Source organism: Lissotriton vulgaris, chromosome 5 (assembly GCF_964263255.1).
Source record: "Lissotriton vulgaris chromosome 5, aLisVul1.2, whole genome shotgun sequence".
NCBI classification, from domain to species: Eukaryota; Metazoa; Chordata; class Amphibia; order Caudata; family Salamandridae; genus Lissotriton; species Lissotriton vulgaris.
Window position 1 is genome coordinate 959,058,761 of NC_141693.1, and position 15,352 is coordinate 959,074,112.

Here is a 15,352-nt window from a genome sequence, read left to right on the forward strand (position 1 = left end):
AATTAATTGCATTGACAAGAGCTTGCAAAATTGGGAAAAATTGGAAAGTAACTATTTATAGTGATAGTCAGTATGATTAAGGGGTTGTGCATGACTTTGGAAAACTTTGGATGCAAAGGGAGTTTCTGACATCATCAGGTACTCCTATTAAAAATGGAAAATATGTGAAAGACTTGCTAAAAGCAATCCAATTACCAGAAACAGTGGGTGTGGTTAAGTGTGCTGCTCACCAATCTGGCAACGACAGAATAGCAGCCGGTAACCGATATGCTCACAATTAGCCTAACAGTGTGCCAAACATAAGATGGAAATAAATAAGAAAATTGATGCATGTGGAAACAGCTGCCAACTTATGTTGCTTGGAAGGGGAAACAACCTTTACAATGCACTACCATACAACAAAACATTTACAACGCAACATCCATTACAACGCATGCCATTACAACGCAACCATTACAACGCATGACACTACAACGCATACTACTACAACGCATGTCATTACAACGCAGTCATTACATCACATACCATTACAATGCATAGTACCCTTGCACTATCCAACACTTACCCTACTGTTGCACCACCTGGAGTTAGAATAGTAATTTTTACCCCTACACTATCCAACACTTACCCTAGTATGGCACCCCCTGGAGTTAGAATAGTAATTTTTACCCCTACACTATCCAACACTTACCCTACTGTGGCACCCCCCTGGAGATAGAATAGTAATTTTTACCCCTACACTATCCAATACTTACCATACATGCAATGTAATGGTATGCGTTGTAATGGTATGCATCGTAAAGTTAGTATGCGTTGTAATGGAATGCATTGTAAAGGTAGTTTTTAAAAATTTGCTTTAATGGCATACGTTGTAATGGAATGCGTTGTAATGGATGTTGCGTTGTAAAAAATGCGTGGTAAAGGTATGCGTTGTAAAAGTATGCATTGTAACGTCATACATTCCTTGGAAAAGTGAAAACATGGGAGGAAGTAAGAGACTTGCAAAATGATGCAGAGCAAAAGGAAAAGGAAGAGAGGGAAAAGATAGGTTGTCAGAGAAGGGCTGAAGAGGATGTCATTGTTTACCTTGATGGTAGGCCTGTGTTACCAGACTGTATGCTTGCTCCTATGGCTAGGATGTACCACGGAGATTCTCACTTAGGCAGAGATGCCATGTTAAGGTTGTTCAGGCAAACTTGGTTCAATGCGAGGTTCAGGAACATAGCAGAGAGTCTTTGCCATAGGTGCTTAATTTATCAGCAAATGAATCCTGGGAAGAAAACTGTAGTGTTACCAGGAAAGATTGGAAAGGCAGAAGGTCCATTCATACGACTACAGATGGATTTTATTCAGTTACCCCCTTGTAGACGACTGAAGTATGTCCTTGTTATTGTCTGCCTATTCTCAAAATGGGTGGAAGCCTACCCTACAAGAAGAGGTGAAAGCATTACTGTAGCAAAACTCCTACTCAGAGAACTCATTCCACGTTTTGGTTTTCCAGTAAAAATTGAATCAGACCGAGGAAGACATTTTAATAATGAAATAATTGGTCTAATCTGTGAAGCGTTTAAAATTGAGCAAAGGCTCCACTGTGAATACCGTCCAGAGGCTTCTGGAGTGGTAGAACAACTGAATGGCACAATCAAGTCAAGATTGGGAAAGATATATGAATCTACTCTATAAGAATGGCCTGATGCTTTACCTCTTGTTCTGATGGGACTCAGGAGCATCCCAGACAGACACACAGGCTTGAGTCCCCATGAGATACTCATCAGAAGAGCAATGAGGCAGGCATGGGTGCCAGGACACAAGCTGATAAATATATCTGATGATTTAGTGCTAGAGTACTGCAAAGAACTGGCTGACCAAGTGCGTTCTATCTCGCACCAGGTTGGAGAAGACGCTGTCAACAGACAATCAACTCCAGCACATGATCTGATTCCAGGTGACTGGGTTGTGGTAAAGGAACATACTTGAGAATCTTGCCTAGATCCGAGGTGGGGAAAGCCAAATCAAGTGATATTGGTTACCACCACAGTTGTGAAGTGCAAGGGAATTCCGAATTGGATCCATGCGAGTCACACCAAAAGAGTAACTGAACCTGATGAAACAGAAGCTGAATGTTGTGCAGCTGAGGGGTCTCAAGAAGTTGATCCCGAAGTAGTTGATGAAGAACAACCGAGCACCAGTCAGGATGAATGGATTCCAGTGAACAACATTCCTGCAGATTTTGTGAGAAAATGTTGAACTAAGTGATGAAAGTGATGATGAGCTGATTGATGACCAAACTGATGAATAAGTGAGACCAACTTGAGAAAATGGTTCACAGGTTAAAATTATATGGAAAAGTAACAAAGAGGGGCTAAGTCTCCTTAATCAGAAATGGCTTATCATACCGTTAATGGAAGACCGAAAAGAAACTGCCTGAAAACATGCTGTAGAATATGCACTTGTAGTATAGTGATAGTACTCATAGTATGGCTAGGACCGACATATCTAATGAGTAAAAACGTAAAGAACAACACTAACATACATGAGAAAGTAGATACACCTGAAAAGTTAAAAACACACGGAAGGGTAGATAGTCTCAGACAGCAAAAGGTAGACTTAGACGCGCCAGATGAGGAAGGATTACACTATAGTAAAGTTGAAAACAGAACCAACGTAAACGTATTTGCTAACCTGTTAGTACATTATGTAGAAGCAATCGAAATAAGTGACTGCTATGTTTGTATGAAATTACCCACATCTGTAGCCGAGGGTGTTACATACCACCATTTGACCCTGACATATGGTATTTCATGTAGCGTTTTAGCTAGTTTATTTTATAAGAAAGGACCCTTTTACTGATACTATTCTAATTCAGATGTGATTTTTTCTGAACTACCTGTACGTAGCATGAGCTGACTTCACCAGAGTCCACAAACCATGGCAATGTATTCATGCCAAAGACAGTCTTGCCTGAAGATGCGCCTGGGAAACTCACCCTGTGACCTCACGAGAAGAAGACAATTTGTTAAAATGTTTAACATTGGATTTACTATCAGAACATTCATTGTTGGGTGGAATAAAAGTGCATGGGAAAATAAAGTTATGGGAGGGAACATTAATTTGAGTATATGGATGAGGTAACCTCATAACTGGTATAGTGTGATGACCTCCCCTCGTCGTTTGACTAATCAAATAGCGGGAAGACACAATTTGCAACATTGGGGGATGGTACACTGCTTTGGGAAATGGTATATCTAAGGTAGGCTTAGCTAGTTAGACTGTCCAACTTGTCCGAATAGCTGACCTGTCACTGACCCAACACACTCAATAGGCAATCGAGAACAGAGTTGCTGGCTGAGCACTCTGTCAGAAGATTCGATAACCCAATTGGGGTTCTGGGAAGGAGTTCAGCAACCCAATCGGGGTCCGACTGTTAGCTGCAGAGAGGGGTCTGACGGTGGCGCTGCACTTTAGCTGTGGGTGCAGATGCTGACCTACGGTGGTCCTGTCCTGATCCAATTTGGTCTGTACTTATCCTGATTTCTGGTCTGCACCTGTACTATCCTATTAGCACCTGCACTATTGGGGTCTTCTGTCCTTTATCCCAGCCGATGGCCAGGGTTGGTCTTCACACCATTCTAGGTAAATATGAAATACAGTGGGTATGTCATTGTACTGTTTTCCTTTCTTCCCCTTCCTATATTTCAACGCTTAAAGAAAGTCTCGTAATATTTTCACATCAGTTTGTTTTAATCATATTCTTTCTAATAAAACAAGCTTTGACTAAATTAGTATGGACTCTGACGTTTGACAATTTACATACATAAAGTGTTTTAACCTTTCCAGAGTCTGTGGTTATATTATAAATGAAATGTTGTTATACTATCTATGATTCTAACTCCCTTGACCCCTTAGTATTCTAGGTACCAGTGACTAGGATTGGTAAGTTAAATGGTATAGGTCCTATTTGATAAAACTTAAACTTGGTGGAGCATAAAGAGTTACCTGTTCAAAGTATGAATGTAAAGAAAGGAAAGCAAAGTAAAACAAAACACTGTGTACCAGTGTGTACACTTGTACGGATGGGTCTGATACAGGGTGGATCTCTGTTTAACTAATGGATGATTAGGTATTAGGATGGTATACAGAGCTCCCAACGTCCTTAATTTTTCTCTTAAAGGGTTCTAAATTGGGGACGAATATTAGGCTGTGCAGTAGAGGTTGACAGTGTTGCTCCACTTGTACTTGGCCGCCTCATGAAGCAGGAGGACCTCTTAATCTCTATAACTCTTCCCTTGCAAAGTTGACCGGATTCTTAGTCTACAAGTGCTTCCACATACTTGCAGTTCCACATCAGTCCTCTTTATTGGGGTCTCCTCTTGAAAGCAATCTTGCATAATGTTTGACATCATTTAGTCACATCAATCTAATTTTAAACACTAATTTTCTTTTTTGTTTTGCAGATTAACTACAGTACTTCTTTTGGAGTCCATATTATATGTTGTTTATTATATTGTTTTGATAGTTATGGTTCTAGTTATTTATTGTATTGTTATCTTTTAGTTATAGTTCCAGATATTGTTTTAATAAAAGTTAATTAAAAAAGTACATACGTCTGTTTTTTTTGTTTGGGTAGAAGTCATCAATAGAAATTATATTTATAATTTGAAGTATAATTCTGAGGCTAACTCATTACCAACATAGTGTAGTGAACTTCTAACCTCTGTGCTCACGTAAGTGTTCCATGAACTGTTACTATGGTAACAGGCAGAAAGCCGTTTGGGGGTATGGTTAAAAGTTACTGGCTGTACACAAACCGTTATATTTTCCCAGTATCTTCTACATCACAGAAAGGAAAGCAAAGTAAAACAAAACACTGTGTACCAGATTTACAACCCCTTTGCACCACTTTCACGTCCAACCCCCCCCCTACAACATTACAAGTATGTGGGCTTCAACTACCCCCTCAAGCCCCGAGAACCATCACCCCCTGAAATTTGTGTATTACGGGAGGCAAACTGCATGGCCTATGTTTATATTTATTCACATACCATCTTGCGTGATGCACCAGTAGGATGCAGGAGGCCTTCAGCCCCAGGAGCCGCAGCGTCAACCTGACCGAGACCCGGGATAAAAGCTGAAAGATCAGAATCAGAGCCTGAATATCCCGAACCCGCCGTTCGGAGGGAACTACCCGAAACTGCGCTGAGTCCAGAACCGCTCCGATGAAGAGGAGCTTCTGAGAGGGGCACAGGTGCGACTTCGGCACGTTGATGGACAACCCCAGCAGGTACAGGAGGTCAACAGCAGTCTGGAGGTGGGAGACGTCTGTCTGGGGCGAGCCCGCCTTTAACAACCGTCGAGATAGGGGAAGACTGGAACACCTGATCTGCGCAGATAAGTGAATAAACATGTGCATAACTTTTTCTACTTTTCTACTAGACTATAGAATATTGTCCATATACCACAACATTCTGCGTTTCAATATGCATGGCATCTACTCGAACACCTGATCTGCGCAGATAAGTGAATAAACACGTGAATAAATCTTTCTACTTTTCTACAAGACTATAGAATTGGATCCATAAACCACAACAATCTGTGTTTCATTATGCATGGCATCTATTAAAGAGATAGTGTACATTTTACAGATGAAGGAAACCGAGTCTTCCTCATGAACTTTAGACTCTGCATCGGTACTTACTTGTAAGTACTAAAATCTCTCAATAAACACAAGGGCACTTTGTAGAGCCACCCAACATCTATACACATAAGCTTGATATATATCTCAAAAATACATGCTTCGTTTTTTTCAGCGACCAAATGCACTGATCCTATGTGCATCTCACAACTTTTTGTGTAAAAAAAATGTCTTACTTTTTTTGCCCGATGGGTCCCTATGTCACCCCCTGAGCAGGTCTAGGGGTCAGGGTTAGTGTTAGTTTGGTTGGGGACCAGTACTTTTAGAAATGAGCTGACAGAGGTAGAGAACAATCAACGTAGAGGAAGATTAAATGTCCAGGGAGAATGGGTGGTGATATGGATGCGGACTAACAATAGTTAAGTATAGTCACACACAAATACATGTAACTTGACTACCCAAACACTAAAGATCCTCACTCTCAACGTGAAAGGCCACAACAACCCCATTAAGAGGTGTGCCATTCTCTCCTACCTAGAAAACTCTGAAGCAGACATCTGCCTCCTCCAGCAAACACATTGTTTATCTAAAGATTGGCATTGCCTTTGGTCTTGTGCCTTCCCCCAATAGTTTTTCTCCTTCACCTTGGATAAGAAAACAGAAGTTGCTATCCTGGTCACCAAGTGTTTTAGAGGGGAGTTCGCAGAAATAAGAGGTAGATTATTAGCTTACACACTCCGTATAGGGGAACATACCATTGTGATCAGGTCTATATACACACCTAACACAGGGCAGGAAACATTTATGCAGGCAGCATTATTGGACGGAATGGCCACACAAACTCGTTTGACACTAATGGAGGGACACCTAAACATAGTCTTAGATGGGACAAGGATAGATCAAGCAGTCGTTCTACCCAAACCGGGGTTCTGTCATCGGGAGGGGGTAATTGGCTAGAGGAAATGGGATTAATGGATCTGTGGAGATAAAACATATGCGTGTCTTGACTATCTATTGGGCACAAAAGAGATAAGCAATATTGTGAAGGATATCAAAATAGAACCAGCGGCGCTCTCAGACCATAACACAGTGACCCTAACCCTACAATTTTGACCACAAAAGAAACACTTTAAGACCTGGCGTTTGAAACAAAGCATTTTATACAGACCATTAGTGACGCAACAACTCACAAAAACTATACAAGATTATTTAGACATAAATGATACCCCAGATACTTTTGTTGCTACACAGTGGGAGGCATTGAACTAGTGGTGACAGGGGAGCTTATAGCAATATCTGCAGCAGACAATAAAGCCGTAAAGAAAACAGGGAACTGTTAATGGCACAGGTTTGAGATCTCGAAAGGGTACACAGTCGTACAGGGGCACTCAGGGTTTTGGCGCCAGTTGCGAGTGGCAAGAGCTCAATCAGCGGGACTCGATTTAAATACAACAGAATACACTGAGCTACGATTAAAACATTCATACTACATAGGGTGAGATAAAACAGGATGCCTCCTAGCAAGTAAGTAGAGAGCCCAATGACAGCAGACAAAGATTCAGTCCCTTACACTACACGGGAGAGAAACTGACAGACGATGATTGCATAGCACAAGAATTTAAAGATTTGTATACAGAATTGTATGAGGGATAGGTCCTAGAAGATGAAAACATAGCTTCTTTCTTAGAAGGAGCACAACCCCCCAGAATAACCACTGACCAAGCCACTTCTTTTGACTCTCCCATATGAATTGAAGAGGTTATATAGTGGCGATTTCTCACCTTAAGCCTCCTAAATCTCTGGGTCCAGACAGGTACTCTGCAGGTCTTTACAAAACATTCTGCCAGTTGTTAAGTCCCATCTTAACAAGATTATTCAACTCCTTCGGGGGCCCAGGATCGATTCCCTCTAATATGCTAGCAGTGCCTATTGGTGTCCCACCCAAGCCTGGAAAGGATACAAAACTGAGAGGCTCACATAGCCCTATATCCCTACTAAATGTAGATCTGAAGTAGTTCACAAGTATTCTTCCAACAAGATTAGGACCACTGATGCTGGCTATTATAAACCCGGGATCAAGCAGGATTTATCCAAAAATCGCCAGAGCAGCGATAATACAAAGCGTATCTGACATTTAATCAATAAAGCCCACCACACAGGCATTGATGCTCACCTACTGACAGTCGACACTGAGAAAGTGTTCGATCGGGTTAATTGGAGATATCTGGAATGAACACTGACTAGCTTTGGCATGGGGGATCGGTTCCGTGCCTGGGGGGTGAGTTGTTATAGTGCTCCCACAGCTAAAGTTAGGGTAAATGGCAGCTCCTCAAACCCCTTTTTCATTCATTGGTGGACCAGACAGGGGTGCCCCTTGTCACCACTCTTGTTCACCCTGTATGTTGAACCACTGGCCCAGCAGGTTAGAGACAATTCTGATGTTAAATGCATTCTATTTGGAGGGGAGAAGCATTCAATTAGCCTTTACACTGATGATATACTAGCATTACTTGATGCCTGGAAGTTTCACTTCCAGCCTTTCTGAAGGAATTATCCACCTTTGGTCTGGCATCTGGCTTCCAAATAAGTATTAGCAAGTCCCAGGCCCTCCACTTATCCAATACATGCGACCTCCTAATGGCAGTGGGAAATCGTCTCCCAGTGACTCTGGCTGTCGACTCGATCCCATGGTGAATTATGCTGTGCTATCCCAACAAATTAGAGAAGATCTAAATAACTGGAAATACCACCACCTGTCGCTCCTGGGGCGAATCGCTGCTATCAAAACGTCAATTCTACCTAAAGCCCTCTGCTTTTTTCAGACACTACCGTTCTGCCCCAGAGGCAAACTCGCTTCACTACAGAAGGACATACTCCAGTTTGTGTGGGAGGGAACCTGAACTTGCATGCGTCAGGAGCTGAGTTATCTGAGCCGCGATGAAGGAGGATTGGGGGATCCGAAACTTGTTGGATTATTTTCAAGCGGCTCAGATAAGAAACCTGGAGGAATTGAATATGGATGATCAGAAAAGCACTAGTTATGCCAGGGCAGGGCGATAGCGAGGCTGCCCCTATGGAAAGTATAATTTTTAAAGAAATCAGGAAGGCTGCGGAGTCTATGGAAGTCCCCATTATGAAGCCAGTGATGGAGGTGTGGGATGGTGTAACCACTCGAAAAGAAATTACCACATTCCCCTCTCCCTTGACACCCTTGTTTGAGAATGGGGATTTTTCCCTGGGCATGGAGGGCAAAGCATTTGAGCGTGGCATGGTACATCATGCAGGAGAGCAGAGCATATATTTAATGAAGAGGGCATATTCCATTCGTACAATTAAGACAACAGTATGTACTAACCGAGACTGAAAGGCTGCATTATTTGCAGATACAACACCGGCCCCCTCATCCCACTACCTTTCCATTAGTCAGCTGCCAATTAAACAAAATTTGAGATGTGGTTGGTCATGAAAACCATGGATAAGAGACTGATCTCCGAACTTTATACAATGCTCCGCTAGCCAGCTCCCTCTCAACCTATACCTAGCCGAAAGCGATGGGCTAAAGAAATAGGGAGGGACCTGTCTGGTAAGGAATGGGGAGAGATTTACTACAGGGCCAAGCATCCAGTTTTGAAATATCTACTAAAAGTGCCACTTATTTGTATCTAACACTGATGAGCCTTAACAGGGGATATCCAAATTGCAGTCCAACTTGCTGCTGCGGATGTGGGGCAGACAGCACCCTCCTACATCTGCTTTAGGACCACCCCGTTTTGACTTCTAACTGGACCCAGATTCTGGATCAAATAGATCAACAATTTGATCCCAAGGTTTCCTGCATATACAGTTTGGGATTGCCTAACCCCTTAACCTATCCACTTAAATCTTGCAAAGGGAGACAGATGGGACTAGCCCTGGGCACCACGCTTCAGATTATCTTGACTTACTGGGGGAGGCAAACATCACCCATGTATTTAGGTTGGATTCACAGACTATGGTTCGTCTGAGGGATGGAACAGATAAATATCACTCTTGCAAATTCTGAGTCCACCTTTGGAGAAGTTTGGAGACCATCCCTCACTCTTTTGTCCACGGAATCACTTGCCCAAAACACTGTTGTATCCTCTGACTAACAGACCCCTCTACGGATAATAGAAACCAAGGGGGTCATTAGGATGTCGGTTGGATTGCCAGCGCCGGGATGGCGGAGGCAATCTGCCCGACATCCATTGCCCAATTCCCCCGCCGTATTAGGATGGCGGGGGGACCGCGGCAGTGAAAAACACCGCCTGCCTGTTTTCGGCCCCGGTCGCCTTGCGGCCTGGGCAGAAAATGTTTAATATGGTGGCGGTGTCTGTTAGACAGCCATATTACAATGGGCATTTTGGCAAGCCTTTCGTGGTGGCAGCAGGCGGTCTTTGCTTGGGGGCCCCCTGCGGGCCCCCCTGGTGAAGGCCGAGGTGTTTGTTGCAAAGGGGGGGTACCTGTGCTACCCCCCCCCGCATTTGCATACACGAAGCAGCAGGCACCGCGGGGTGCCTGCTGCTTCCTGTATGCAAATGCGTGCATTTCATTTTAAGATTGTGGCGTGCAGTGCAGCGAGCATCGCCCGCCACAATGTTAAAATGAGGATTCCGCCCGCCACTGCACATCCTAATACACATTTCGGGACCCCCTTAAGGCGGGCGGTCCCGTTTCCCGATAGGGTGGCAGGGGGGCAAAGCCCGCCCGCCATCCTAATGAGCCTCATAGATTGGCGATACCTCTGTACAATTCACATGCATAAAGTTTATAACAGGAGTACTGGAAGTGGGGAGGGGGGAAGGAGGGGAGTTGGGGAATGTTAGTATTATGTTATCTTGTGTCTTAGATAAACTTCATGTTACGTCTAGTATACTGCCCATTATAGAATGTAACACCATCATCAAGATTGGGAGTTAATCACACAAAAGAAGTATTTTATGTTATGCAGTTGTGATCTGATAATAGCAACAATAATAATAATAATAATAAGAAACAGATTGAAACCATAAAAAGAGTTCCCTGGCATCTAGTGAACTTGCTGCCCCCCCCTCCAGGGGGCTTAGATATCCCCCAGACCACTGATTTATTGCAAATGAAATGAGTCCTTCCACTTTTGTATGTAATGACGTCAGCGCATTCTACATACTGATCGACATTGCCTGCAAACAAAAAAATGCTCAGGCTGCTCAGGAAGCTCTTCCCAAGCAGCCTGGACCTCAGGGATTAAAAAGGAAACTCTCTGGTGCAAAGCCTGCCCTTTCTTACCTTACCCAGTGCTGACAGTGGCCAACACCCGCACTAGGGAGTGTGTGCACATAAGGGGGTAAGATAATTAGAAAACAGTATATTTACAATTCTATCACTGAAAACGATATTAACAACAACAATATTCTTGACAACAAAAGTACTTACCTGAAATAATTGCAATTCCTGATAACAATATTTCTGCATCACAACATTTTTTCATATCAAGATATTTTTTCCAATATTTCTTTATCCCGATATTTACATATCAATATTTTGTCCAAATACCAAGAGAGCACCTGTTACAACTTAGAGATACAAATGCTAGAAACCATTTACTTTGTGTCACCACTTTCAATGGAGTGACAAATTTGATGAAAAACGTCATCAAAATAAACTGGAACATTGTTTCAGGAGAACAACAATTGAAGGAGCTACCAATTTTCACTCTTAAATGAAATCAGAATATTCACAATAATTTAGTAAGGTCAAATACAACAAAAAAAATTAAACCCAGCAACATAAGTTCTTTGTTCAACCTTCCCACACTGAGAGATCACCACACGTGTGGAAGTTGTTCTACTTGTGAAAATATGATTGAAGGTGAAGAATTCAACTACCGCGATGTAAAAATTAAACATGTAGAATATACAAATTGCAACACAAGACATGTGGTGTACTGTGCAACTCTTCCCATGTAGGAAAGAATATAGGCAAGACAAATCAGGAGATGAAGAAAGAAATAGTACAGCATAAATCCAGAATTTGTTGATCCAAAACTATTTGGAAATTTATCATATAGTATCAGCAATGAATTGGACTGTGCTCTGACATGTCATGGGAAACAACGTGGAATCATCTTTATAATGACTTGATGCTCAGCTGATACTTCACCTCTGTACAATAGTGAACGGCTTGAATGTACTGTAATTTCTTTGTATAACTATTCAAATGATTTTTGAGGTTTACTCTAAATGCATAATACAACAGCATGAAAAGGAACTATTCATCATATTTTGTGTTGAACAATGCAAGGTTTGTGAGTCTATTTTAATAAACTACATGCCCCCTTCAGGACTACATTTCCCAGATACACATCCGCCACATGATTAACAGCGCAGGCATTCGCATGAGTCACTGGAGGAGAACAGTCTTGCCGACCCAGAAAGGAACTGAAGAAGGACAGAAGTTAGTGCCTTTTGGATGTGTGGAGAGACATAAAGCACAGAGATGAATCCTTACCCAAACAACGCCTTGTACACGTTTTTTATTTATGTAGCATGTGCGCTAAGTTGACAATGCACCATGCTGTAATGGGAAAATTAATGTTGTTCAGCTGTGCTGTATTTTATTTCCCAGCACCCTTATCCTATAAAACTACAGCAAGCTTGCAATTTGTTACTGTACTTCACAGGCACATCACAAAAATATCATGAAGCTTTAATCCTGACCAAGTTCAGAACCTCAAATCCAAAGTACTTTTAAATGGCACAATCTCCGTGGTAAAAATGATAGCCTCAAAAAGAACATTTGTTATATTTTTACTCTACAGGTATGATTGTGCCTTATTGATTCCCCTGATATCTGACATACTCTGTATAAAAGTTAGGAATTGATATGGAGTTTTTCCTTGTTTTGTGTAGTGTCCCTAATGGAATCTTGAAGCCCTGAAGAAGACCTTCATTCATTTTTCAGGCCCTCAGGAAGGTGGAAACGCATTGGTGTACTCCATTCGGTTGAAGGTGCATTCTCTATTAAGAAATTGACCGAAACATCCAGCTAAATAAAAAGGTCAGACAATCAAAACACAAAGGACAATGTAATTGTGGGCCAACAACCTCCTAGGGCAACCAGATCATTTATTTAAAGAAAAGAAAAATATGAAATAATTGTGAAATATATGCGTAGTAAGTTGGACATTTGTTTATGTTATCATTTGATAATAATCAGTTATCATCTCTTCCCATGTCTCAAATCTTCTCGCCCGTGATGTTTTGGGGAATATCTCTTGGCTTATATCAGCTGTTAATCAGCTGGCCCCTCTTAGGTCAATTTGTATGAGCCCTCTCCCAACCCTGCTTTGCGCAGAACCTTAAACACCTTTGCAGCTGAAAAGAGCATAGCTGGAGGCAAAACTATGATTCCAGAAGGTAATTGTATACAAACAAAAAATCTCTGAATACAAAGCTCAGATCTTATTGGAGAAATCTGCTTATTTTTGACAAAAAAAATCTCAGCCAAGAATTCAACTAGAGAATTTTTTCTATGGTCAGAATACATGCCAAATGTAATGAATATTATAAAATTGTTTGCAGTCAAGCCTTATGCAATAATATTGCATCTACTTTTCAGGCGAAAGTGTTGGATATTTTTAACAATTTTACTAGCTCTTTGGGATAAGCCCCTGGGTCATCTCTGAATATCGGTGCTCCTGTGTCTGGAGTTGCCTTTACCCAGACTTCCATGATGTCCCATCTGCTTCCAGCTCACCATCTCTTTCTTTCTTGTCTGCTTTAGCTGTGGATCAAGATCCAGATCCTAATCTTACTACTAGGTATGGGTCACATTTGGATCTCTGCCTACCAAAGATCCTTCAGTTGGCCCCAACTACGATAGCCAACCATTTGACTATAATTTTAAAGAAATGTTTCAGCAAGGATTCTTCCCAACAAAATGGAAGGTAGCTTCAGTTTAATCGCTGTTAAATAAATACATCTCAATATTCTGACGCTGGGAATTATCATTCCCTTTCCATCCAAGATTGTGAAAAAGGCAGTTAACAAGGGACTAATCTATATTCTTGAATCCAATTAATTACTGGACTATTGTCAAATCGGCTTTTGTAGGCAACATAGCACTTAGTCAGCTTTAAATATTGAATCAGAGGAACTGAGAGCCATCTTCGACAATGGAAACCCTGCAGCATTGATTTTGCTAGATCTCTCGGCCACTTTCGACACAGTCAATCATAAGGTTTGATTGACCATGTTGAGTCTCTGGGTATCAGTGGCACTGCTTGTGTGTTGATTACATCTTTTCTATCAGAGAGAGCAATTTGTATCAATGGACGAATTTTCCTCTAGTGTTTTCTCTCTTCCTTGTGGGGTTCCCCAGGGCTCATCATTGAGCCCACCCTTTTCAACATATATGTGATGCCCCTAGCTATTCTCAACCAACAATTTGATCTCTCTGCAGTTAGTTATGCAGCTGATGACAAAGTGTGTTGGGGAATTAAAAATAGAAAAGGATAAAACATCCATTGTTGAATAGAAAGAAGAAGCAAAAGTTGAAGAAGTTATATGTCAAGTCAAGAAACATGAAAAGAATGAAACTCCATCTGGATCAGAAAAAGATAATTTTCCAACAAATGCTATGTCTCCAAATAATCTTCTAGGGCAAAGTATTAAGTTTGCGTGTTTTAGATGTGGTCAAGTAGGCCATCTAGCTAATTCTCCAATTTGTCCTGCATTAAGAATTATATGTAATGTGTGTGGCAAGAAGGGACATTATGGTAAGTGTTGCAGAACAAAAGTATTTAGACCTGAAATGTCTAGAAAACGTTGGAATCAGTCTCAACCACAAGTCAGAACTGTTACGTTTGAGATAAAATGTGAGGAAGGAGATCATCCAATTCATCCTGTAAAAGTAGGAAATGTAATGATTAATTTTAAATTTGACTCATGTTCTCGTATTACTTTAATTGATGAAGAACTATTTAATACTTATTTTGCTGGTAAAGTTAGACTAATGAAATCTGATGTTAAGCCTCTTGGGTATTCAGATAACCCAATTAAAATGGTTGGTTGTTTCATGGCTGAGATTGAACTTGGGAGCAGAATAATTGTAGGCAAAATATATGTCGCAAAGAAGGGTGATATCTTGTTAGGTTGGGTACATCAAGGTCAACTTGGAGTAACTTTAGACCCCAATGCAGATCCGCAGGTACAAATTCATCAAGTAGACATAGTGGAGAACAATGAGTCAGATAAGGAATTGGGTGAGAATTTAGCTAGTAAGTTTCCCAAAGTATTCAGAGAAGATTTAGGTTGCTTGAAAGGTTATAAACACCGCATTAGATTAAGAGAGAATGCAGTACCTGTTATAGCAAAAGTGAGGAGAATACCATTAATGGAACAAGATAAGGTAAAAGAGGAAATAGACAAATTGTTAAAGAATGATGTCATTGAACAAGTGGAGGCTACTGAGTGGTTGGCTCCCGTTGTCATAGTTAAGAAGCCAACTGGAGAAATCAGGCTCTGTGTTGATTTGAGAGCATTAAATAAGGAAGTAGTTGTGGACAAGTTTCCCCTTCCGAATATTGATGAAATGGTAAGCACACTAGAAGGCGCCAGATATTTCACCACACTAGACCTTGCCTCAGCCTATCATCAGGTTGTATTAGATGATCATTCCCAGGACTTAACTGCCTTTATCACCCCCATGGGAACTTATAGG